This window comes from Notolepis coatsorum, assembly GCF_963971535.1.
Source record: "Notolepis coatsorum genome assembly, chromosome: 5".
Classification (NCBI taxonomy): Eukaryota; Metazoa; Chordata; class Actinopteri; order Aulopiformes; family Paralepididae; genus Notolepis; species Notolepis coatsorum.
The window spans coordinates 200,724,080-200,747,788 of NC_140169.1; positions in this window are offsets into that span (position 1 = coordinate 200,724,080).

Here is a 23,709-nt window from a genome sequence, read left to right on the forward strand (position 1 = left end):
AGGTGGGTGCAAGGTGTGCAGGAATGGGGTCGTCCCAGCCCTGGTCCTTGTCCCACAATGCTCGTACAATCATTTTTGCCCTGGTGGTGTACGGTAGAATACATCCTAGCGGGTCATATTGTCGGGCGAGTGTTGTGTACACACTCCGTCTGGTGGTCGGCGCCGCCGCCGGCCTTCCCTGCTCCGTAGTCAGGGGCTTGTGTCTGTAGTGAAGCGAATCTGTTTTGAATCGCCACACCAATCCCAGGGTCATCTCCTGGGCTTCTCCCGGGATTGTAGCCATCCAGGTCTCGCTGCTGGCTGCCTTGTCCTCGGAGGAGAGGCTGCGCAGTACTTGCGGATCGCTGCTGGCCCACTGCCTGAGATCAAAGCCGCCTTTGATCAATGAGGCGCGGAGTTTAATCAGGAGAGCCTCGGCTTCTTCTTGGGTTGAAAGGCTTTGTAGACAGTTGTCTACGTAGAAGCTGTTCTTTACGCTGTGTCGGACCTCTTCGTCCGCTGCTGGGTCCTCTGCTACATGTTTCTGTAGTGCAAATGTAGCACAGCAGGGGCTGCACGTCGTTCCGAAGGGGAGGACTTCCCATTGGTAGATGGCTGGGTGCTCATCTCCTGGCTTCTCTCTCCATAGGAACCGTAACAGGGGCTTGTCCGCCTCTACTAATCTCACCTGCAGGAACATTCCTTTAATGTCCCCGCTGATGGCCACCTTTTCCTGGCGGAAGCGGAGTAGAACACCGAGTAGGGAGGGGCCGAGTGTGGGACCGGGCAGTAACTCTTTATTCAGATTTTGGGATCCGATCTGGTAGCTGCAGTTAAATACTATGCGGTCTTTACCGTTGTGATGGACCTTGTGGTGGGGCACGTACCACGATTCAGTGGTCTGGTCAGCCTCTTTAATGTCCATCTTTGTGACGTGTCCCGCTGTGATGAGCTTCTCAATCTCAGCGCGGTATACGCTCTCTTGGGCGGGGTTCTTGGCTAAGCGCCGCTCCGTGTTCAGCAGGTACCGTTCTGTGGCGTCTGTCTTGGCGTGGAAAGTAGGCATTCCTTCTCGCCGCAGGAGTGGCGTGGCGTATCTCAACACGCCGTTGACCGGGACTCTCTTGGTCCCTGTCTCGAGGAGGTGAATGGCGTAAATGTCATCTTTAGAGCGAATGTCTTTCTTTCCGTTCTTAAAGGGCATTTGTTCCAAGGTCCATAGCCGCTCTACGTGTTGCAGGAGTGCGGTTTCTCCCTCTGTGACTCGGGAGTGGAGACATCTAGTGGCTGTACTTCGGTTGAGAGATTTGGCGAGCGGGCCTTGGAGAGTCCATCCCAAACGGGTCTCGACTGCTGCAGGACAGCCTCGGGGTCCGGTATGAACCCGGTCTATCGGGACAATGAGGTCTGCATGGTCGGAGCCTATCAACAGGGTCGGCATAGCATTGTCTATGAGCGGGATCGGTAACTTGCGCAGATGTGCATATTTCTCCATCAGCTTGGCGACGGGGTATGTGTACCGCGACAGTCCTATTTCTTGGCTGGTGAAAGCGTCTGCAATCTGGTACCGTCGCTCAGGCTGGCCGCTTGCTGCGATAGAGAATGAGACATTCTCGCCCTTTATCGTCTTCAAATCTCGTCTTATTGTCCGAATTGTCATTTGGGTTTCGCTTCCCCGCAGCCCTAGCTGGGCCGCAGCGGAGGCGAGCAGCAGGGTCTTCTCTGACCCGTCATCGAGGACGGCGTAAGTGTCCAGGACTTTATTCTGGTAGCTTAGTGTCACACGCACTACTTTTAGGAGTACTCGGGCTCCACTGCTGCTGGCGGGATCGATGTACATGACGCTCGCTTTGCGGCTGGATGGTGCGGGTGAAGGGCGCCGTCTGTTACTGTCGTGAAGTATGTCCAGATGGGCTCCATCGCACTTGGTGCACCTTTTCTTTAAGCGGCATTCGGCTGCCATGTGTGAGCGCGCACAGCGAAAACAGTGCTTGTTGGACTTTATCCATTGACCTGCTTCCTCCGCGTTCAGCTTGGGGAAGGAGTCACATTGCGCTAGCCAGTGTTCTTTCTCACAGTAGGGGCACACTATCTTCCACTTCTCCGTTCTGGAGGGGGTACTGTGGCTCCTGCTGCTCGGTACTGACTCCGATTGGTGCATCACAGTCACCGATCTTCTTCCATCATTTAGTCGTCTGGTTCCTTCTCTGGAGCCAGGGGTGCTCCGTCCGAATGTATCTAGCCGTAGGCTGCTGACTTCTCTCGCCAGGAAGTCTGCTAGATCGAGGAGGTTCGGTTCGGGGCCATTCGGGTCTCTGTGGTCCCTCTGCCGCCTAAAGCGCTCCTGACGAGCGGGCGGCAGCTTCTCCAGAATCCTTTCCACATTTGAGTTGGCGTAAAGTTCATGCCTCCCCTTCTCTCTTTGCGCTCCCAACATCCCTACCAGGGACTGCACTCTGATGGACAGGTCGTCCAGTGCTCGATTGTCTATTGCTGGGGGTAAGCGGTCGATGTGTCGGATCTCCTGGATCACGTAATCCCATATGCGCCCATACCTCTGGTCCAATGCTACCAGCGCTGCTGTGTATGGGGTGGTGGAAGTCGCGTAGGCGAGCGCTATATTATGTGCGCGGGGCACCTTTAAGTGCGTCAGTAGGATGGCGTATTTGTGGCGTTCATCCAATACATCCACCAACATGGTCTCCAGACACATGCGGAGTTCTGTATACTGGGCCTGGTTCTCTTGGGTGAAGTCGGGTACCATAGGCGTGCCAATGTATGACGCTGACTGTGGATACATCGGCGAGCGTTGGGGGAGAGGCCTCCTAGGCGAGTCTCCTCCCGCTCCTTGGTATGGGCTGGTACCGGCAGTGTACCATGGCCCGCTTGTCCAGGTGCTGTTCCTCGGTGCGGGTCGTGCGTCGTGCTCACCCGTGTATAGAGTCGGGGGTCTGTAGCGCAGCTCCGCGGGAGTATAGCCTGGGCTGTACCGGACCTCCTGGTCCGGTAGAGTACTGTGCTGTCTTCGGGCGTGGTTCTCCTCCTCTTCCTCTTCGTCTTCAGTTAGGTCATCCAGTGCTTGTAGTCTCTGGTTTAGCCTCTCCACAGGATATGCTGCTCCTTCCCGGTTGCTAGGTCTCGCTTGGACCGGTGGGGGGAGGTGGTCTGTGGGGGGTATAGACCTCGTCTGTTGGTCAAGTTCAGGGTTGTTTACTCGGCTAGGGGATGCCGCCCTGGAGGTGTGTCTAGACGAGTTCCTGGAGCCTCTGGCGGAGGGAGAGGGTGTTGTCCGTCTGATCAGCTGTTCTATTAGTTGCGACTGCTGTCTGTCGCGCGCTGCGTCCCGTTGAGCACCGGCTCGTTCTCTTCCATCTGAATGCGTCTTATTTCTAGACGTATCTGCTCGTGTTCGCTTCGCTGCTGGATCTGCAGTCGGTCGCGTTCAGCAGCGGCGTTCAGGCTGATGAGGAAGGCCTGCTGTAGGGTCCTCTCTGCCTCGCTGGGAGAAGGCGGTTGTATAGGGGAGCCTTCCCTCGGGGTACTCCTTGCGGAGCCTTGGAGCTCTATCTCCACGGTGCTCTCCCCGTCTTCTTCCGTGCCGAGTTCTCTCTCGGTAGCGTTGTATTCCTCCCGGGACTCATCGGGGACTACTTCTTCAGTACTGGCGGGGTGTGAAGTCATGTCTGGTTCCCACTGGTCCCCACCGTGAACTTGGTCAGTTACATTAGAGCCCGTAGGGGCCTCTATGGTCGGGGTAGTCTGGGCGTTGGGGTTAGACATACTTTTACTTTCTAGTTTTACCGCGTTTACTGTTAGTAGAAGACTAGGTTGTTGACTGACAGCGTAAGCCTCTAAGTACTGAGGGAGCCGTCGTTCGCGCTGCGGGCGTTGGTTAGGAGGATCGTTTCGTGGAGTGTTCATCATAGGCCATTTCAATATTAATAACACTATATTAATATTACACTGATTACCCTCCGGCTCGAAGGACCAATTGTAACTGAGGGGTACAATTCCCTGACTGTATTACTAGATATGATACTTACTACCACTACCTTTGTACTTAATATTCGGCCACCCAGTACACGGCATAAATATATTATCATAAACACTCTCACGTAGATGAAACGGATCCAACACAAATGTACGAAGTCGAAGTATGCGTTTATTACTACACAGCAATGGTGTGTAGAGCAAGCACGTAATCACTTAATTACATTTATGAATTGAAATAGTATGCACTTTTATGGCAAAGAGTATTCGTCGGTATATCAATAGAGAATGTCCAATCTCTGATGGCGCAGGTGGTAAATATACGACCTGGAATAGTTAAGGAATAACAGCAATGATACTTTAATGATTATATACTAGATACACTAAGGGGGGGTTAATCCGGTCGCTTGTAAGCCGACAGGAGTAGGAGGGGGGGGGGGGGTAGAATCCGGCTGCCTCGTCCGGCCAAGGGTATCCCAGGTGAACCCACTGTAGTGCCGTTCAATGCGCCGGCGATCCTTGGACCACAGATGAAAGCAGGTGGACTCTTTGTGGGCCGGCTCTCTCCGGTCCACGGGGGAGAGACGTGAAGCGACCTCGTCTTGCAGAGCGTCTCCTCACCTTGCGTCCTCTCCAGGGGGGGGGGTTCCAACACACGGCAGTGTCGGGGGTCTTTATCCATGGAATAATCAAAGTATACAAAGCATAATCCGTGCCTGGGAAGGCGGGCTGTCGTCGGTAGAATAATCCGGTATACAGGTCCACTCGCTCGTCGGCTCTGGGGCTCCTCGGGTGCAGCTTCACATGGGGTCAACCACCCTGGGTAAGCAGCCAGTTCTCTGCCCGAAACGATGGGGTACTGACTACGGTAGTATTCTCACCGCACGAAGCACTATATATTAACAGACTATTATTAGCTTAATAGACTACGTCCAACTCGACGATATAGTGCCAAATATGACTATTCAAATATTAATATACACGATGTCTCAATACCGATGGTAGGCGAACTTGGCCTTACTCCCACACGTGGCGTCGCGGGGAGGCTTTACGTCTGTGACTCTATTGGAGGGTAAGAAACTGGACTGAAAAGAAAGTCCTACTTTAGTAGCGCAGTATATATACGCACTATGAACAAATAGTCCCATTAGTGGTGCGGTAGCCAGATTCCTACGCGGAACTAGGACTTGTTCGTACATGTGGAGCGGTACGTTTGAACTGGGTCTGAGGGGTATGGCAGCCTGGCACCAAGGTCTCGACCAATAGTAGAATGGAGACTATTATGGGATGTTCAGTAGGCTAGAATGGATATTCAATGCATATTGTACAAGGAATATACAAGGGATATCAGGGAATATTAGAGAATATACAAATACAATTAAATATATATATATAAATAAATATATATATTCGGTTTAATCTGGCCCTTCACAACAATAACCTTATCATGTTTTGTAACAGATTACAGAAGCATATTGCAAACAAAGACGCCCTAGCCAGACGAGTATATTAGAAATGTAAAGCTGAGAAAGGGTAGAGCTATTTTCCTCTCTGCTACAATGCATTGCTGTCTGCATTTTCATCATTATTATTTCTGATTGTTCAATAAATACAATACATATTGTTTGAACTGTTTTCCTGTGTCTAATATTATATATCTTTCTGTTTTGACCTGATGTGTAACAAAACCTCAGGTCAAAGTATTTATGTAAGTATATTTATTTATTTACCATACGTATGGATACACATATCATCATGCATCAGAGGTAGAAGTTCGAACACACGATTGCTAAATACATTGCATGACTTGAGATGACTATCGGCTCTTATGTCTCTCCCAGATGGCCTACCACTAGTGTCATACTGTAATAGTGTGTCATAGTGCAATATGACACTGTGAACCAACACCAGTAGTTATAACATAATTTCTAGCTACTACGGGTAAGTCCAATATTCATATCTACAGGATTTGACTTGAACTGGCTTATATTATGATGGCTGATTTGAACTGGCTGAAACTAAGGTGTGAATTAATTTCTTGACTAGATTTAGCTTCCATTGTCTTGCTAAATCGGATGATTCAAGTGGCAACAGGCTGCAGCTGTTAAATACAGGTCACCCTGTTGGAATTAGGTGATTTAAGTGGTAGGCCTTCAATTTCTTGAGTCATTCACTTGCACGCTTTCTTGACGTTCACACAACAGGTTTACATAGCTTTCATTTCTGCCTATATGTGGGAAGGCCAGGACAGCATAAATGAAGAAACATGATTTAAGTTGACAAAAACCTCTGCCGCTACAATCTAATGATAATCTAAATATGTGCAACAAGGAGAGACAGAGGGACAGAATGAATGAATGAAAACTTTATTTAACAGATTGCAGAATGGGTACAATACAGTACGGCTCAATACACAAAATGTTTAAGGGGATGCAGAGCAGAGAAAGACGTTTGTCTTGTTTACATCAGGGTCCCCCATTTTCAATTCATAGTGACATTTATGACATACACAACTGTTAAGAGCTACAGGCAGTCTCTATCTATCTCAATCACATACTCGAGATAGAAGCCTGTGGCCGCTCGATATCCCCCAGCGAGGTGCTAAACTCGCCAAGTTCTCGAGTCAATTACTATTTCTGTCAAGTTTACTTCATAGTCACTGGTCTAGTTATATCCAGTTGATATGAAATGTAAGCATAGAAGAGTTGTTAACCTCTTCTTGTTTGTAATAAACCGAATGTATGTCTAGGAGAACTCTTATTGCCTATAATAACAATAATATCATTATTATCATTGTTATCATCAATATCATCATTTTACGAAATGCCTGTTATGCTGCTTATTTGCAAGCTTGGTGATATTACTTCACCGTCTAATAAGTTTTACTACTGCCAATAGCATATATATATATATAATATGTAACTTTAGCTTAACTCAATCTGTAGTACATGCTGCCAGTACATATAGTCACCTTCAGAGGAAATCAGGGCGCGGCCAGCATCGTGGCCCATTGCTGGCAGAAATAAGTCCAAGAACTCAATGGATAATTATAAAAAAAGTCATCTTTATTTCAATGAAGTTACAAAAAAAGACTGTATTGGAAATGTCCAATACAGTTTAAAAGATTATATAAACAAAACATCTCATCTCTAAGATCGCAATAGCCTAACATGGCTTGTGTCTGCAAGCAAAATCCTGCATCAAAATCTCTGTAAAATCAAAATCTATCTGTCTCATAGCAAAAAACTCTCTTTGTCATTTTGAGCAAATGAGCAACTGAGCTAAAAAAAACAAAGCTTTGTCATGGGGACTCCACTTTGAAAAATAGACCGATTCCGTTCCTTACACCGCAACGGTATCGGCCGCTAGAAGTAAGGTGTCTGCAAGCAAAATCTGAAAATCTGACCTCCCGAAGCAGGAACAGTCATTTATATATCATATCTAGACCTCTTTTCTATTGGTCCAAAAACAGTGATGTCACAGCGATATCATTCCACTAGCCAATAAACGCATAACACATAAAGATGAACTCTCCTCCCCTCCTAGTTGTATCTTTGCCATTGGTTCCCGTCTACTCCACTGGGTTGTAACTTAAAAAGTAATTGTAACTGGAACAGAGTAGGATATTGTGGAAATTCCCTCTGTGCTAGCAGAGAGGCCCCCAAGGTCGTCGACACATTCCTAAGGGGTCCCGCAGTATTTGAAACAAGCAATTGCCCTGTGTAATATATAATACATGCACTTTCATGAATAGCCTATATGCTTATATATATATACAGATATATATATATACTTGTACAATACAGTACTCATATTTAATCCTCTATATATACATGTTAAATGCTCAATATACATTGGTGGATATGATCTGCACATCTCATCATCATCATTCTCCCCATCATTCTCCCTCTGCTTCATAAATACAAGGGCTAACTCTGCAGGATAGATAGATCTATGCTTTCTGCATTCCATGCCGCGTTTCTGCCGTGTTTCTGACCTACTGCATGGGGCCTCTCTCGTTCTGACTCACTCTAACAGTAAGAGAAACAGGCAGAACAATACAGAACAGGCAGATCAGTAAGAGAATGCAGGCAGGACAGGCAAGGGTTATGATACCTTCTGTAGGTATCATCGCCAAGCATATTCTTTTTAAACAGAGAATTATGAAACATATAATTAATATAGCATTATATATATATACCTTTATACCAACATTCTGACTGTAACATAACATTAACATTTAACTGTAGTATAGTTTTAAAAGTGTATAAAAAATATACAGGTTATATAAGAATACAAGTGTGCACAAGTTTACACAAGTGGGAGGAAGAATATACAGACATTCCTCTTAATCATATATAATAAACATAAGAACAGGATGTCATTATACAAAGTGTCACTCGTTGACTTGTGGCACTTAACACCCCCTCTGTCATCTTGTTCTGTCATTTTCCACTGTCCTAATAGCGTCTGTGCGGGGGGACGAGATGGCGATTGCAGGGTCACGTGGCTGTGACTCTCCACACCCCCTCTGTCATCTTGGTACCTCGGTACCCTGGTAGCCGGCGGGAAGACTTGCATCTGTTGTTCCCTGGCTGGACGGCTCGATAGGATAGGGGCCACGTCGTTGCTTGGTATCCGTCGGGAAGACTTGCATCTGTTGTTCCCTGGCTGGACGGCTCGATAGGATAGGGGCCACGCCGTTGCTTGGTATCCGGCGGGAAGACTTGCATCTGCTGTTCCCGGCCAATGCACCCCCAGTCGTTGTCATCTGAAGAACACAATGTCATGGTTCTTATGGTCACCCCCTCTGACCTCTTGGATCTCTCCTGTAGTTTGAGGTAGGTCGAATTGTCACTTCTCGGGCGACCCCACGGGTCCCCGAGAATTGTAGCAGCAGTCCTCTATCGAAGTGTGGTTGGCCTGGTCGTGTGACCCTGTCCGTAGGCCACGCAGGACATCACAGATATAGTCCACAGAGGACTCATTTCTTTTCTCTCTTTCAGGTCCATTCAGGGCTCTCGTCGCCCTGTAACCTGGGTCCAGGCCGATGTCTCTCTGTCTCCATGTCACAGGATATGCGGGCATAATATCCCCTGTGTCATCGCCTGCCCATTCTCCTCCAATCCTGAGCTCCAGGAGAGCTTTCAGAGGAGGCCCCTTGCTGATAGGTCTCAGTTTGGCCTGCTTAGCTCTCTTGTTCGGTCTAGGAGGTTCGTCCCTTGGGTACCGAACTCTCTCCCTAGATCTTGATCTAGATGAGGACCTTGAGGATGCTCTGGAGCTTGACCTATCCCGGTCTTCCTCCATTTCTGAGTTCTGATCTGTTTTGTCCCCCTTACCATCGCACATTGTTCACAGGCCTTTCGGACTGTTCTCGCTCTTTGTTTGGCTTTAGGTATGAGAATGTTGTTAGTTCTCAGGTATACCAACATCCTCTTACTTCCGACATGTCCAAGGTTATCATGTACCTGTCTGATCATGTGAGTAGCCTCGTCCTCCGGTACTCTCACCGTGCCTTTGTCTTCCCAGGCCGTGGGCATGACTAAGGCCAGTCTTTTGAGGTGTAGCTCTCCGACCTTAAAGGGGAACTCCACTTTTTTTGGAAATGAGCTTATTTAACATCTTCCCTGGAGTTAGACAAGAAGATGCATACCTTTTTTGTCTCTGTGCGTGCATTTTAGCTTTGGGAATAGACGCTCCGTTAGCATAGCTTAGCTTCATCACTGGAAGTGAGGCAGGACAGTAGCCTTACAGTGCCTTACAGTGTATTGCAAGGTCTGACATTGACCAAACTTGATATGCATGACCTTGGTGGGCTCTAGGTCAACTCCTGAAAAGGGGGTCAATGTCAGACCTTGCAATCAAAAGTTAGGGGGCGCACTGAAATTATGGCAAGGGTTATTAGCCCCCTAACTTTTGATTGCAAAGTCTGACATTGACCCCCTTTTCAGGAGTTGACCTAGAGCCCACCAAGGTCATGCATATCAAGTTTGGTCAATGTCAGACCTTGCAATACACTGTAAGGCACTGTAAGGCTACTGTCCTGCCTCACTTCCAGTGATGAAGCTAAGCTATGCTAACGGAGCGTCTATTCCCAAAGCTAAAATGCACGCACAGAGACAAAAAAGGTATGCATCTTCTTGTCTAACTCCAGGGAAGATGTTAAATAAGCTAATTTCCAAAAAAAGTGGAGTTCCCCTTTAAGTAGTTTTTGGGCCAGGGTATCCGCTTCCTCTATGGGGATGTTCCTATTCCTAGGTTTTTTTTCCCTCGAGAGCTTTGCCTTTCAGTTTGGACGTCATTGATGTATATGGTGACGTCCAGACCTTTCAGAATGTCCTCTATGACTCCTTGGAACACATTCGGAGAGTTCTTATACCCTTGTGGTAATACTGTCCATCCATAAGACAGCTCGTTCTAGGTGAACGCCGTCTTTTGGGTGGATAGGGGGTGGATAGGTACTGACCAGAATCCATTCGCCAAATCAATGCTAGACTTCCAACGTTTGTTGGGCAGATTCCTGGTTGTTTCCGTCCACTTCCTTCATGCACAGGGGGTCAACCCTGTGTTGTACTTGTCTCGGTCCAGACTGGGTAGTTAGTGACTGTTATGTCTGGTGTTAGCTCTGGCTAGTTAGCCTGCTGTAGACTCAGGCTAGGTAGCCTCTTGTAGATTCAGGTTATGTAGCCTCTTGTAGACTCAGGCTATGTAGCCTCTTGTAGACTCAGGCTATGTAGCCTCTTGTAGACTCAGCTCCTGCTGATAACACCAGCCTGTATGATTACGCTGGTTCCACTTCCGTCACAGTAGCAGGACTCATGCAAGACTTATTCTGACTTTAAGTAAACATTAGATTACTTCTAGTTCAGGTGACCTGTTACCTGAACATTACGTTACCCTTTAGTCGTGAGTAAACGCTACTTTAATCACAAAAATAGAGCTTTCTATTGAAGTGTGATATTCCCGAGTAGAGCTTTCTACTCGAGTATGACCTTAAGCCTTTTATCGTAGGTTTCTAGTCGCATGTAGAGCTTTCTACTTAATTGTGAGAGACTGATCCGTCTCGTAGGGTAGAGCTTTCTACTAGAGTTTTGACTTTAGGTATAACACTGCGTTACCGTTCAGTCGTGCGTAAACGTTTACTTTAATCACAAAAATAGAGCTTTCTACTGAAGTGTGATATTCCCGAGTAGAGCTTTCTACTCGAGTATGACTTTAAGCCTTTTATCGTAGGTTTCTAGTCACGTGTAGAGCTTTCTACGTGTAGAGCTTTCTACTTAGGTTTTTGACTTTAGGTATAACACTGCGTTACCGGTCAGTCGTGCGTAAACGTTTACTTTAATCACAAAAATAGAGCTTTCTACTGAAGTGTGATATTCCCGAGTAGAGCTTTCTACTCGAGTATGACTTTAAGCCTTTTATCGTAGGTTTCTAGTCGCGTGTAGAGCTTTCTACGTGTAGAGCTTTCTACTTAGGTTTTTGACTTTAAGTAAACATTATGTTACTTCAGAGGCACCTGACAGCAGTCATTTCAGTTCATATTTTTTTGGCTGTTAATACCTATTCAAATAGTATAAAGCCCAACTCTCGGATGTTCTAAGCCCCAGAACCTCCGATCCGTTTTGACAGACCTATAAACCAGTGACTTGGCCGCCTAAGCACCACAGCGTCCTGTATGCTGAAGCTTCCAAGCCCCCACAAATCTGATAGGCCCGTCGGATACAGAGACCCTGATGCTCGCTCTGTCCCCCCGCGTCAAGGTGCTAAGCTTGATGAGAGTTTGCAGAGTCTCAATTTTTATCCATAGGCGCCGGTGAGTGTACATCTCATGCAGCTGATATGGTTGGTACGGGTGCAACCTACCAAAATAGTTACTGTCAGGTAATCCCTTTTGAATGAAATAGATTACAAATTTTTCGTCCTCTTTACTCTGTTTTTTAGAGAAAAGACAGACATCTTTACATTGTATACTTAAAATGTATACAAAATTAATGTAGTATTCTATGTCATGTTTCTTCCTAAATGACAATAACACTATATATCATTCCTCTTGACAGATGAGCTGAATGTCAAGTGCAGTTTGCACTTGCTCGAATTCCTTCCTTTGTTGCCCTCATCTCTGCTTGCTGCTCTGGGGTTAGTTTCTCCCCCATGTTTTCCCCTGGAACTTGACCGGGGGTCCTTACTTCTATTTCCATCATTTGGGCCATTGAGGCCCTTTCGGGGATCTCTATTCCTTTGAGATGTCTCAACATGCAAGCCAGCGTCTCTTGTGCTTGCATCTCCTGTGCTTTTACTCAAGATGTTGAGTAATCAGAACTGTGTTCAGTTTCAGAGGTATTTAGCTCCCCATCATGTTCAGGCTCAGACTCAGTTTCACCTGAAGGTGTCATCTGTGGCCTCGGGTTCTGATCCCCGATCTGAATGTCGCCATCCTCCTCTTCTGGGCCATAGAAAATGGAACAGTGCTCATAATTGATGTTTTTGGCCTTTAGGAACTTGTCTATAGAGTCGAACACCTCTATGTCAGTGGAGGGAGACGTTGCTGCTCGTTTTGAGGTGGAGCCTTGCGCCTCACAAAGAGGAAGAATGACTACATCGTCTTCTTGGTTTTTTCCATTTCCAATATCCTGTGCAGTGTTGGGACTAACGCGTTACAAAGTAACGCGTTACAGAAACGAAGTTACTTTTTGCCGCAACTAGTACTCTAACGCATTACTTTTGAAATTCAGTAACGCTACTTACGTTACTGAATGGTTTGTTAGTTCGTTACTGCGTTCTTTTTATGTAGATTCATAGCGAGCGTCCTTATTTCGCCTGCGTTTGTTTTGTTTACTGTAGACTGAAAGGCGCTATATAAAACGAAGTATTATTATTATTATTATTATTATTATTATTATTATTTCTTTCCGTAGCCTCATTCTGGTTTTCGCACTTCTGATTGGCCACTGACGTTCTGAAAGAAATAGACGCTCTCTACAGTAAACAACAAGAGGACGCTCGCTATGAATCTACATAATAAGAACGCAGTAATAATAACGAACTAACAAACCATTTAGCAACTACTTGGAGAGATAATTAATATACAACATGGAAACGAGATAAAGAACATGTTTGAAGGGCTGCTGGAGTCAACTGGACTAACGTTACATCTCGACCACCGCAGACTGGTGACGGTGAGTGCAATGTGTTCACTGAAACTCAAGATCAACGGATTTTGACTGTACGAAATCTGCCAGGGAATCTCATAATACTAATCAAACAATATAAATATAGTCCTTTCATGCACAATTGATATCCTAACTATTCTAACGTTGCAATGCTTTGATTGATATCTTAAACAACGCTGCAAGATGGTTATGAATTAATTAATGAATGGATGAATGAATGAATGAATGAAAACTTTATTTAACAGATTGCAGAATGGGTACAATACAGTACGGCTCAATACATACAATTGTTAAGGGGATGCAGACCAGAGAAAGACGTTTGTCTTGTTTCCATCAGGGTCCCCCATTTTCAATTCATATAGACATTTATGACATACACAACATACATGACATTTATGGCATAGGGACATATAGGTATTTAGTACTGATACATTTGTGACATAAGCGGTATTCAAATATACAGTACTGTTACCCCTAGATCCTGACAGAGTATATACATATGATGGGGAGGGGACTGTACATTAGGAGGGGGTGGGTGGGTGGGAGAGAAATATACATACAGCGGGGAGGGAATATATAATGAAACGCTCTAGACCACATTGCTTAGCAGAGTTCGGTGATGTGAATGGAAACTGTCAAGTTGATCAACCGATTTTGAGTATATGGGGCATGGGACTTGAGCAATTTATTTTTTATTTTTTTTTAAATAACTAAATAGTTACTTTTCACAGTAACTCATTACTTTTGGGTGTAAGTAACTAGTACAGTAACGAAGTTACTTTGAAATGAAGTAACTAGTAAAGTAACTGAGTTACTATTTTTCAGTAACTAGCACAACACTGATCCTGTGGCAGAACAGGGTCTCCATTTGTGGGTTCAAATGTCAGGTCCGACACGACCACACACATAACCATCCAGTCATCCCTCTCCTTATTTTGTGGTGATTCCTCCACCGTCAGTTCCCTGTGGTCTAGATCTATGGATTGTTCACATTGAGAATCTTCATGATTCAACCCTTGCTCCTTAATTGAAGCTTCCGTCTTGACCGCACTTTCACACTGCATAAACAGTGTCTCAGGAGGCAGAGCGTCGTCTGGCAATCAGAGGGTTCCTGGTTCGATTCCAGCTCGTCCCAGGTAGTGTGTCGAAGTGTCCTTGAGCAAGACACATAACCTTTGACTGCTCCCGTTAAGCAGGTTGGCACCTTGCATGGCTGCCTCCGCCGTCTGTGTTTCTTAAGCCCTTGCTGGCTCCTGAAGCTCGTGTAACACTGGTCACAGTAGTAAGGTTTCTCTCGTGTGTGTACCATGTGGTGTCGTTTAAGTTCTTCCATCCTCTTGAAGCTCTTCCCACACTGGTCACAGCAGTAAGGTTTCTCTCGTGTGTGCACCATGTGGTGTCGTTTAAGGTGAGCCTTCGTCTTGAAGCTCTTCCCACACTGGTCACAGCAGTAAGGTTTCTTTTCTGTGTGTACCATGTGGTGTTGTTTAAGTTCTGCCTTCCTCTTGAAGGTCTTCCCACACTGGCCACAGCAGTAAGGTTTCTCTCCTGTTCCAATTACCGCCTGCTGTACAGCCCGCAGCTCTGGGTATTGTGATTTGCTTGGTTCTGTGAATTCCTCACTTCCCGCAAACGTTTCAGGGGACTCTGGGTTTTCTCCCCGCTCTCCTAGGTAGTCTAGACCCAGGCCGGGTATGAAAACTCCCAATCCATCATCCGAGGGTAATTCCTCGTCCTCGGTGATGTGGGAATGATTGTGAGACATCGTGTTAGTACTGGCTCGTTAGCCGGCGCTGCTGTAGTCTCGGGCTAGGTAGCCTGCTATTCGTTCCTGTTCGCAATGGCTAGTTAGCCTGTGGTGAGCCAGTTAGCCCTTGTCTGGCTAGGGCCAGTTCACTTCCTGTTAGCACTGGCTTGTTAGCGTACATTCCTGTGGGCTCCGTTTTGGTCGCCTCCAGTTAGCATTCAATTCACTTGTGGCTAGTTAGCCTGCATTCCTGTGGGCTCCGTTTTGGTCGCCTCCAGTTAGCATTCAATTCACTTGTGGCTAGTTAGCCTGCATTCCTGTGGGCTCCGTTTTGGTCGCCTCCAGTTAGCATTCAATTCACTTGTGGCTAGTTAGCCTGCATTCCTGTGGGCTCCGTTTTGGTCGCCTCCAGTTAGCATTCAATTCACTTGTGGCTAGTTAGCCTGCATTCCTGTGGGCTCCGTTTTGGTCGCCTCCAGTTAGCATTCAATTAACTTGTGGCTAGTTAGCCTGCATTCCTGTGGGCTCCGTTTTGGTCGCCTCCAGTTAGCATTCAATTCACTTGTGGCTAGTTAGCCTGCATTCCTGTGGGCTCCGTTTTGGTCGCCTCCAGTTAGCATTCAATTCACTTGTGGCTAGTTAGCCTGCATTCCTGTGGGCTCCGTTTTGGTCGCCTCCAGTTAGCATTCAATTCACTTGTGGCTAGTTAGCCTGCATTCCTGTGGGCTCCGTTTTGGTCGCCTCCAGTTAGCATTCAATTCACTTGTGGCTAGTTAGCCTGCATTCCTGTGGGCTCCGTTTTGGTCGCCTCCAGTTAGCATTCAATTCACTTGTGGCTAGTTAGCCTGCATTCCTGTGGGCTCCGTTTTGGTCGCCTCCAGTTAGCATTCAATTCACTTGTGGCTAGTTAGCCTGCATTCCTGTGGGCTCCGTTTTGGTCACCTCCAGTTAGCATTCAATTCACTTGTGGCTAGTTAGCCTGCATTCCTGTGGGCTCCGTTTTGGTCGCCTTCAGTTAGCATTCAATTCACTTGTGGCTAGTTAGCTGATGGTGAGCTAGTTAGCTCTTGTCTGGCTAGGGCCAGTTCACTTCCTGTTAGCACTGGCTCGTTAGCCGATGGTGAGCTAGTTAGCTTTTGTCTGGCTAGGGCCAGTTCATTTCCTGTTAGCACTGGCTCGTTAGCCGATGGTGAGCTAGTTAGCTCTCGTCTGGCTAGGGCCAGTTCACTTGTGTTAGCACTGGCTCGTTAGCCGATGGTGAGCTAGTTAGCTTTTGTCTGGCTAGGGCCAGTTCATTTCCTGTTAGCACTGGCTCGTTAGCCGATGGTGAGCTAGTTAGCTCTCGTCTGGCTAGGGCCAGTTCACTTGTGTTAGCACTGGCTCGTTAGCCGATGGTGAGCTAGTTAGCTCTCGTCTGGCTAGGGCCAGTTCACTTCCTGTTAGCACTGGCTCGTTAGCCGATGGTGAGCTAGTTAGCTCTCGTCTGGCTAGGGCCAGTTCACTTCCTGTTAGCACTGGCTTGTTAGCCGATGGTGAGCTAGTTAGCTTTGTCTGGCTTCAGTGTCATTAGAGAGGATTCTCTTGTCTTTAATCCAATTTTGCGGCCTCAACCGCTCCACCAGCAATGCCCCCACTACGCAGAATTTGCCTTTTAATTTGCCACTGATTACCACCGAGGGCCATACAGATCAATATCCTTTGTCTGGTGTATTCTAAAGCGGAAGGTTTTAGCTCCCTAGGTGCTAATAAGAGCACCTTCAATTTTAAGGTTTAGACTTTTGTAGTCTGTTCATTTCCCCGTTCTCCGTTTTCAATATTTCTATTTTATTTTATTTTGGCTGTTATCATACCGATCTCAGCCCTAAGCCAGGGATGCCATGTTAAGAGCTACAGGCAGTCTCTATCTATCTCAATCACCTACTCGAGATAGAAGCCTGTGGCCGCTCGATATCCCCCAGCGAGGTGCTAAACTCGCCAAGTTCTCGAGTCAATTACTATTTCTGTCAAGTTTACTTCATAGTCACTGGTCTAGTTATATCCAGTTGATATGAAATGTAAGCATAGAAGAGTTGTTAACCTCTTCTTGTTTGTAATAAACCGAATGTATGTCTAGGAGAACTCTTATTGCCTATAATAACAATAATATCATTATTATCATTGTTATCATCAATATCATCATTTTACGAAATGCCTGTTATGCTGCTTATTTGCAAGCTTGGTGATATTACTTCACCGTCTAATAAGTTTTACTACTGCCAATAGCATATATATATAATATGTAACTTTAGCTTAACTCAATCTGTAGTACATGCTGCCAGTACATATAGTCACCTTCAGAGGAAATCAGGGTGCGGCCAGCATCGTGGCCCATTGCTGGCAGAAATCAGTCCAAGAACTCAATGGATAATTATAAAAAAGTCATCTTTATTTCAATGAAGTTACAAAAAAAGACTGTATTGGAAATGTCCAATACAGTTTAAAAGATTATATAAACAAAACATCTCATCTCTAAGATCGCAATAGCCTAACACGGCTTGTGTCTGCAAGCAAAATCCTGCATCAAAATCTCTGTAAAATCAAAATCTATCTGTCTCATAGCAAAAAACTCTCTTTGTCATTTTGAGCAAATGAGCAACTGAGCTAAAAAAAACAAAGCTTTGTCATGGGGACTCCACTTTGAAAAATAGACCGATTCCGTTCCATATCGGCCGCTAGAAGAAAGGTGTCTGCAAGCAAAATCTGAAAATCTGACCTCCCGAAGCAGGAACAGTCATTTATATATCATATCTAGACCTCTTTTCTATTGGTCCAAAAACAGTGATGTCACAGCGATATCATTCCACTAGCCAATAAACGCATAACACATAAAGATGAACTCTCCTCCCCTCCTAGTTGTATCTTTGCCATTGGTTCCCGTCTACTCCACTGGGTTGTAACTTAAAAAGTAATTGTAACTGGAACAGAGTAGGATATTGTGGAAATTCCCTCTGTGCTAGCAGAGAGGCCCCCAAGGTCGTCGACACATTCCTAAGGGGTCCCGCAGTATTTGAAACAAGCAATTGCCCTGTGTAATATATAATACATGCACTTTCATGAATAGCCTATATGCTTATACAGATATATATATATACTTGTACAATACAGTACTCATATTTAATCCTCTATATATACATGTTAAATGCTCAATATACATTGGTGGATATGTTCTGCACATCTCATCATCATCATTCTCCCCATCATTCTCCCTCTGCTTCCTAAAGACAAGGGCTAACTCTGCAGGATAGATAGATCTATGCTTTCTGCATTCCATGCCGCGTTTCTGCCATGTTTCTGACCTACTGCATGGGGCCTCTCTCGTTCTGACTCACTCTAACAGTAAGAGAAACAGGCAGAACAGTACAGAACAGGCAGATCAGTAAGAGAATGCAGGCAGGACAGGCAAGGGTTATGATACCTTCTGTAGGTATCATCGCCAAGCATATTGTTAAGAGCTACAGGTAGTCTCTATATATCTCAATCACCTACTCGAGATATAAACCCGCGGCCGCTCGATATCCCCCGGCGAGGTGCTAAACTCGCCAAGTTCTCGAGTCAATTACTATTTCTGTCTAGATTACTTCAAGTCACTGGTCTAGTTATATCCAGTTGATATGAAATGTAATCATGAAGAGTTGTTAATCTCTTCTTGTTTGTAATAAACCGAATGTATGTCTTAGGAGAACTCTTATAGACTATAATAACATATTATATTATTATCATCATTTTACGAAAGGACTTGTAATACTGCTCATTTGAAAGCTTGGTTGTATTACTACTTTGTTAATAAGTATTACCACTGTACTAACACGTAATCATTGTTTGCACGCCCCAGCACCTCCTGTCCTCCTCCTCCGCCAGCGGGATCGACCATCCAAATCCTGCAGTGATTTAGACGGATCGATTTCCCACATAACTCGACAGAGTCCGTCGGACACAGGAATACCGGAACCCGCAAACAACAAACATTGTCATGTATATTATTTATACAGTACATAGCATATATATATATATATATATATATATATATATATATATATAATATATATCTTTTAGCTGAAAAGCATTAACCAGTCAATTGATTCAATCTGTATTAGGTTTACAGTACATTCATAGTCACCCTCCTTAGGAAATCAGGGCGTCGGCTGGCATCGGGGCACATTGCTGGCCGGAATCAGTCCACGAAGTCAATGGATAATTATAGAAAGTCATCTTTATTTCAAATTACAAAAAAAGGACTGTATAAAAATGTCCATTAGTTAAAAGATTATATAAAACAAAACATCACATCTCTTAAGATCGCAAAGGCCTAACACGGCTTGTGTCTCCACGCAAACTCCTGCATGTCCACCTTCTGTAAAAACTGATCATCTGAAAATCTGAAGGAATTCTGCCGAGATCCAGTGAGTTAGCCCTTATAAAGGCTCTCAAGATCTGTTCGCCATTGGTTCAAATACAGTGATGCAATTTTCCACCCTCCAATCAACGCACAATACGTAGGGACTAGCTCTCCTCCCCTCCTACTCCACTGGGCCGTAACTTGAAAAGTAATTGTAACGTTTTTGCTGGAACAGAGTACGATATGGTGCAACCTCCCTTTGTCTCTGCTGTGGAAAGCACCCTGCTCAGAGATGTCTCCAAGGCCATCACTTCCCGGCATTCCGAAGGGGCCCCCTTCGTTCTCACTCACCCCAACTCAAGGGGATGCAGACGAGGGAGACTGCATGTGCTATATAGTACATGGTCCTTTTTAGCATGATTAGCCTAACACATACATATACAGATATATACAGGTATACATACATATATAATTTATAGGTTACAGGTACAATAGGTTACAGGTACAATACAGTACTCATATACATTAGTACTATAGTACATAGTACATTATAGTCTGCTCTCCTCTCCTCCTTCCTCTTCTGCTGCCTCTCAAGGTCACATTCTTTATGGTTAACTCCCTACTGCAGGCTTGCTCTTACAGACACCTCTATGCAGACCAGGTAATTCATTCTTAAGCAGAAACATATGATTTGCCGATAAAGCATATAATCAATATAGCATTATACATATCTATACCTTTATACCTACAGTATATATGTTTCCATAATTATTACATGTGAAAAATAGGTTAGATTCACACAATCACTGTCTTCCAACCAGAGTTTAGTTTTAAAGTGTATAAAGAATATACTGGTTATAAAAGAACAAACAGGATGTCAATTTCCAAAAGGGTCACTGTTGTTCTGTGGCACTTCACACATATCATTCTTTTTAAGCAGAGAATTATGAAACATATAATTAATATAGCATTATATATATATACCTTTATACCAACATTCTGACTGTAACATAACATTAACATTTAACTGTAGTATAGTTTTAAAAGTGTATAAAAAATATACAGGTTATATAAGAATACAAGTGTGCACAAGTTTACACAAGTGGGAGGAAGAATATACAGACATTCCTCTTAATCATATATAATAAACATAAGAACAGGATGTCATTATACAAAGTGTCACTCGCTGACTTGTGGCACTTAACAACAACATACATGACATTTATGACATAGGGACATACATGACATACAGGTATATAGTAGTTGCATTTGTGACATACAATATGCAAATATACAGTAAGGAACCTGACGCGAACTTTGCCATCACAACCATTGAACTATTATAATAGATTTACTATTATAATCTAAATCTGTGCAATATTCATGTTTATTTAGTGATATTCATGTTTATTGATTCAACATAGCTGTTTATCTTTGATAATGTATGACAGGCTTTTGCCCCAACCGGGATTCGAACACGGCTGCACGAGAGAGCAGTTCAGAACCTTGGACAGCGTGACAAATGCACTAATTTCATTGGCTGTCACTCTGTTACACCTATACACGGCTGGCCCCCGCGACCGAACTGTAGGAGTCGCTGTTTACAACGACCAGGACCCACCCACAAGCTTTCCCACCCCTAACACTGCCAATTGTGTTAGTATGAACGACCAGCCAAGCTGGTAGCAACGCCGAGAGCTGGGCTCGAACCCAGCGTCTCCTGCATTGGTGGCGAGTGCCTTGCCCACTACACCATCTAGCCGCCCTAGCCCTAGCATGTTTTGATATTGTCAATTATCTCACTTTTACTAGGTGACTAACTCAAATATGCCACCAAAAAAGAAGAAAGGGAAAATGGACATAGGTGTAATGTTGAATAATCACTCGGTTGGTTTAGTAAACACTCTTTATTCAACATCAGGTATGGGTTGACTCGGAACACGACTGCATGCTTAGACGGCTACTCTCGGGATGGTCCTGCGCATGCTCCGTCCTGTTGTAGGCTGACTCGTATTACACAGGTATCCTGCACCGCGTAATCTAGTCCCTGATTTTACTAGACATAACATTACATCTTCCCTCCTTTGAGTAGCTTAACCTGAGGGAAGTAAACCAATTAAATTATCTAGCAGTCCATGGAACATGACTACAATATTAACCTTAGCTATTTTAATTAACATATTATTCTTATTATTAACGTTAGTGAATGCTTTTAGAGTTTCTTTTCAAACCCTGTCACATGAACCTGAACTAGACTCCCGGGTCAGACTACCGGTTGCCCACATAGGTGCCGAGGATTATTCTGCCTCATTGGCAACCTACGCACTCACTATACAGTCTTTCAGGTGAAAAAGTCTTTCAGATGTGATGGCTTTTTAACCACTCTGCCTCTCAACGTGGTGACCGTGGCTGGTGTCTGGATTGATGTCACCGTCTCTTGCTGTCGTTCGTCTGCTTCCTCCTCGATTACCCCGTCTGCTTCCTCTTCCTCCTCGGGCTGGGGAAGTGGTGAAGTCAGCAGACGCAGGTGTCGCCTGTTCCTGCGAAGAACACCACCTCCGGTGCGGATGAGGTATGACCTTGGGGCACTGCATTTGTCCAGGACAGTGGCAGTTGTAGTCCACCCTTTTTGACTGTCAAGTTTGACAGCAACAGGGTCACCCGGCTCGAGTAGGGGAAATGGGCGGCTTGAGTGACGTCTGTCATAGTGGTGTTTGTAGGCAGCCTTGGCTCTGGAGTCTGCTGCCCTCACCAGTCTGATGTCTGGCCACCGGGGAATAAGCTTTTCCTCCAATATGGGTACAGGGGTACGTATCTGGCGGCCCAGCATCAATTGGGCTGGACTGTATCCTGTTGCCTGGATGGGAGTTGCTCTGTAGCTGAGAAGAGCGAGTGCTGGATCCTTCTGTTTCAGAATGTGTTTAGCCGTCCTCACTGCTCTCTCAGCAGCTCCATTTGCTTGTGGGAAATGTGGGCTCGTTGTGACATGGTGAAAGTCATAGTCCTTTGCAAACTGCTGAAACTGATGTCCACAGAACTGAGGCCCATTATCCGTCACCAGGGTCGTGGGACAGCCCCACCTTGCAAAGATGGCGCTGAGGCGAGACCTCACTGTGGCGCTTGTCATGTTTGGTAGGTAGACGAGGTCAATATACCTTGAGAAGTAGTCGACTACAACCAGGTAGTTTCTTTTGTCCACTTCGCAGATATCCGCAGCCACTCTCGACCAGGGTCTGTCGGGTAGAGACGTCGGCATGAGCGGCTCTCTGTTCTGGGTGGGTTTTGTCACCTGGCACTGTTTGCAGTGTTCAATCCACTTCTGCAGGGCTTTACCGACGCCCGGCCACCAGACGCTCTGCTTGGCGCGTTCACGGCACATCACAATGCCCATGTGGCCGTCGTGCAGTCGTTCCACTATTACTGCCCTCATGCATTTGGGAATAACGATTCTGTCGCCATAGATGAGCAGGTTGCGGCATACTGAAAGGGAATCTTTTACTGCATAGTATGGCATGATGCTGCTTGGCACTTTGGATGCGTATCTTGGCCAGCCATTTCTCACAAACTGTATCACCATCTGTAGCTCTGGGTCTTCTTTTGTGCGCTCTTTAACCTCATCCAGACGTGAACTTGACATTGGCCATGCTGCCTGTGTGGCTTCCTCTAGAGCCGCTATGTCGTCTGACAGCTCAACCGTCTCCAGGTGCAGCGCTGCAGAAGGATGCCTTGAGAGCGTGTCTGCTACTACAAGCAGTTTGCCTGGGACATACACCGCTTTCGCGTTGAATCGCATCATCCTCAGGAGCAGTCGTTGACAACGAAGTGGCACTGCATCAATGTCTTTGAGGTTGAAGAGTGGGACCAATGGCTTATGGTCTGTTTGAATGGTGAAGTTGTCCAGGCTGTATAGGTATTTGGAGAACTTTTCACATGCCCAGACTGCCGCCAGACACTCCTTCTCAATCTGAGCATATCTTGTCTCAGCATCTGTCAAGGTGCGAGAACAGTATGCGACTGGCAATAATTGTCCACTGTGATTTTGAAGGAGAACACCTCCTAATCCATAGCTGCTGGCGTCGGCACTTACAACTGTCAGCTTGCTGACATCGTAGAATGTTCATCGTAGAATGTTCAAAATGTTCAGTTGCTATCGCTATCAGCTCTATCTTTAATTTTTCAAAATGTTCAGTTGCTATTGCATGCACTCATCTGTGTTTCACTACACACTTGAGTGCATGCTTACCAACTGTTAGTCTGCAACACTACTATCACGGACATCTAAGAAGGGAGATCCCCCTTGAATGGCCCTTCTAAGGTTTCTCTCCTCCACACTGCCTGTGGAGCATTTTTCCCTATTGTTAGGTTTTAGTGAGTTCTTCCTCATCTTCGCGTGGGGTATGTCTGGGAGTGCTTGCATTCTTTCATTTATTTGCATTTATTCTAAA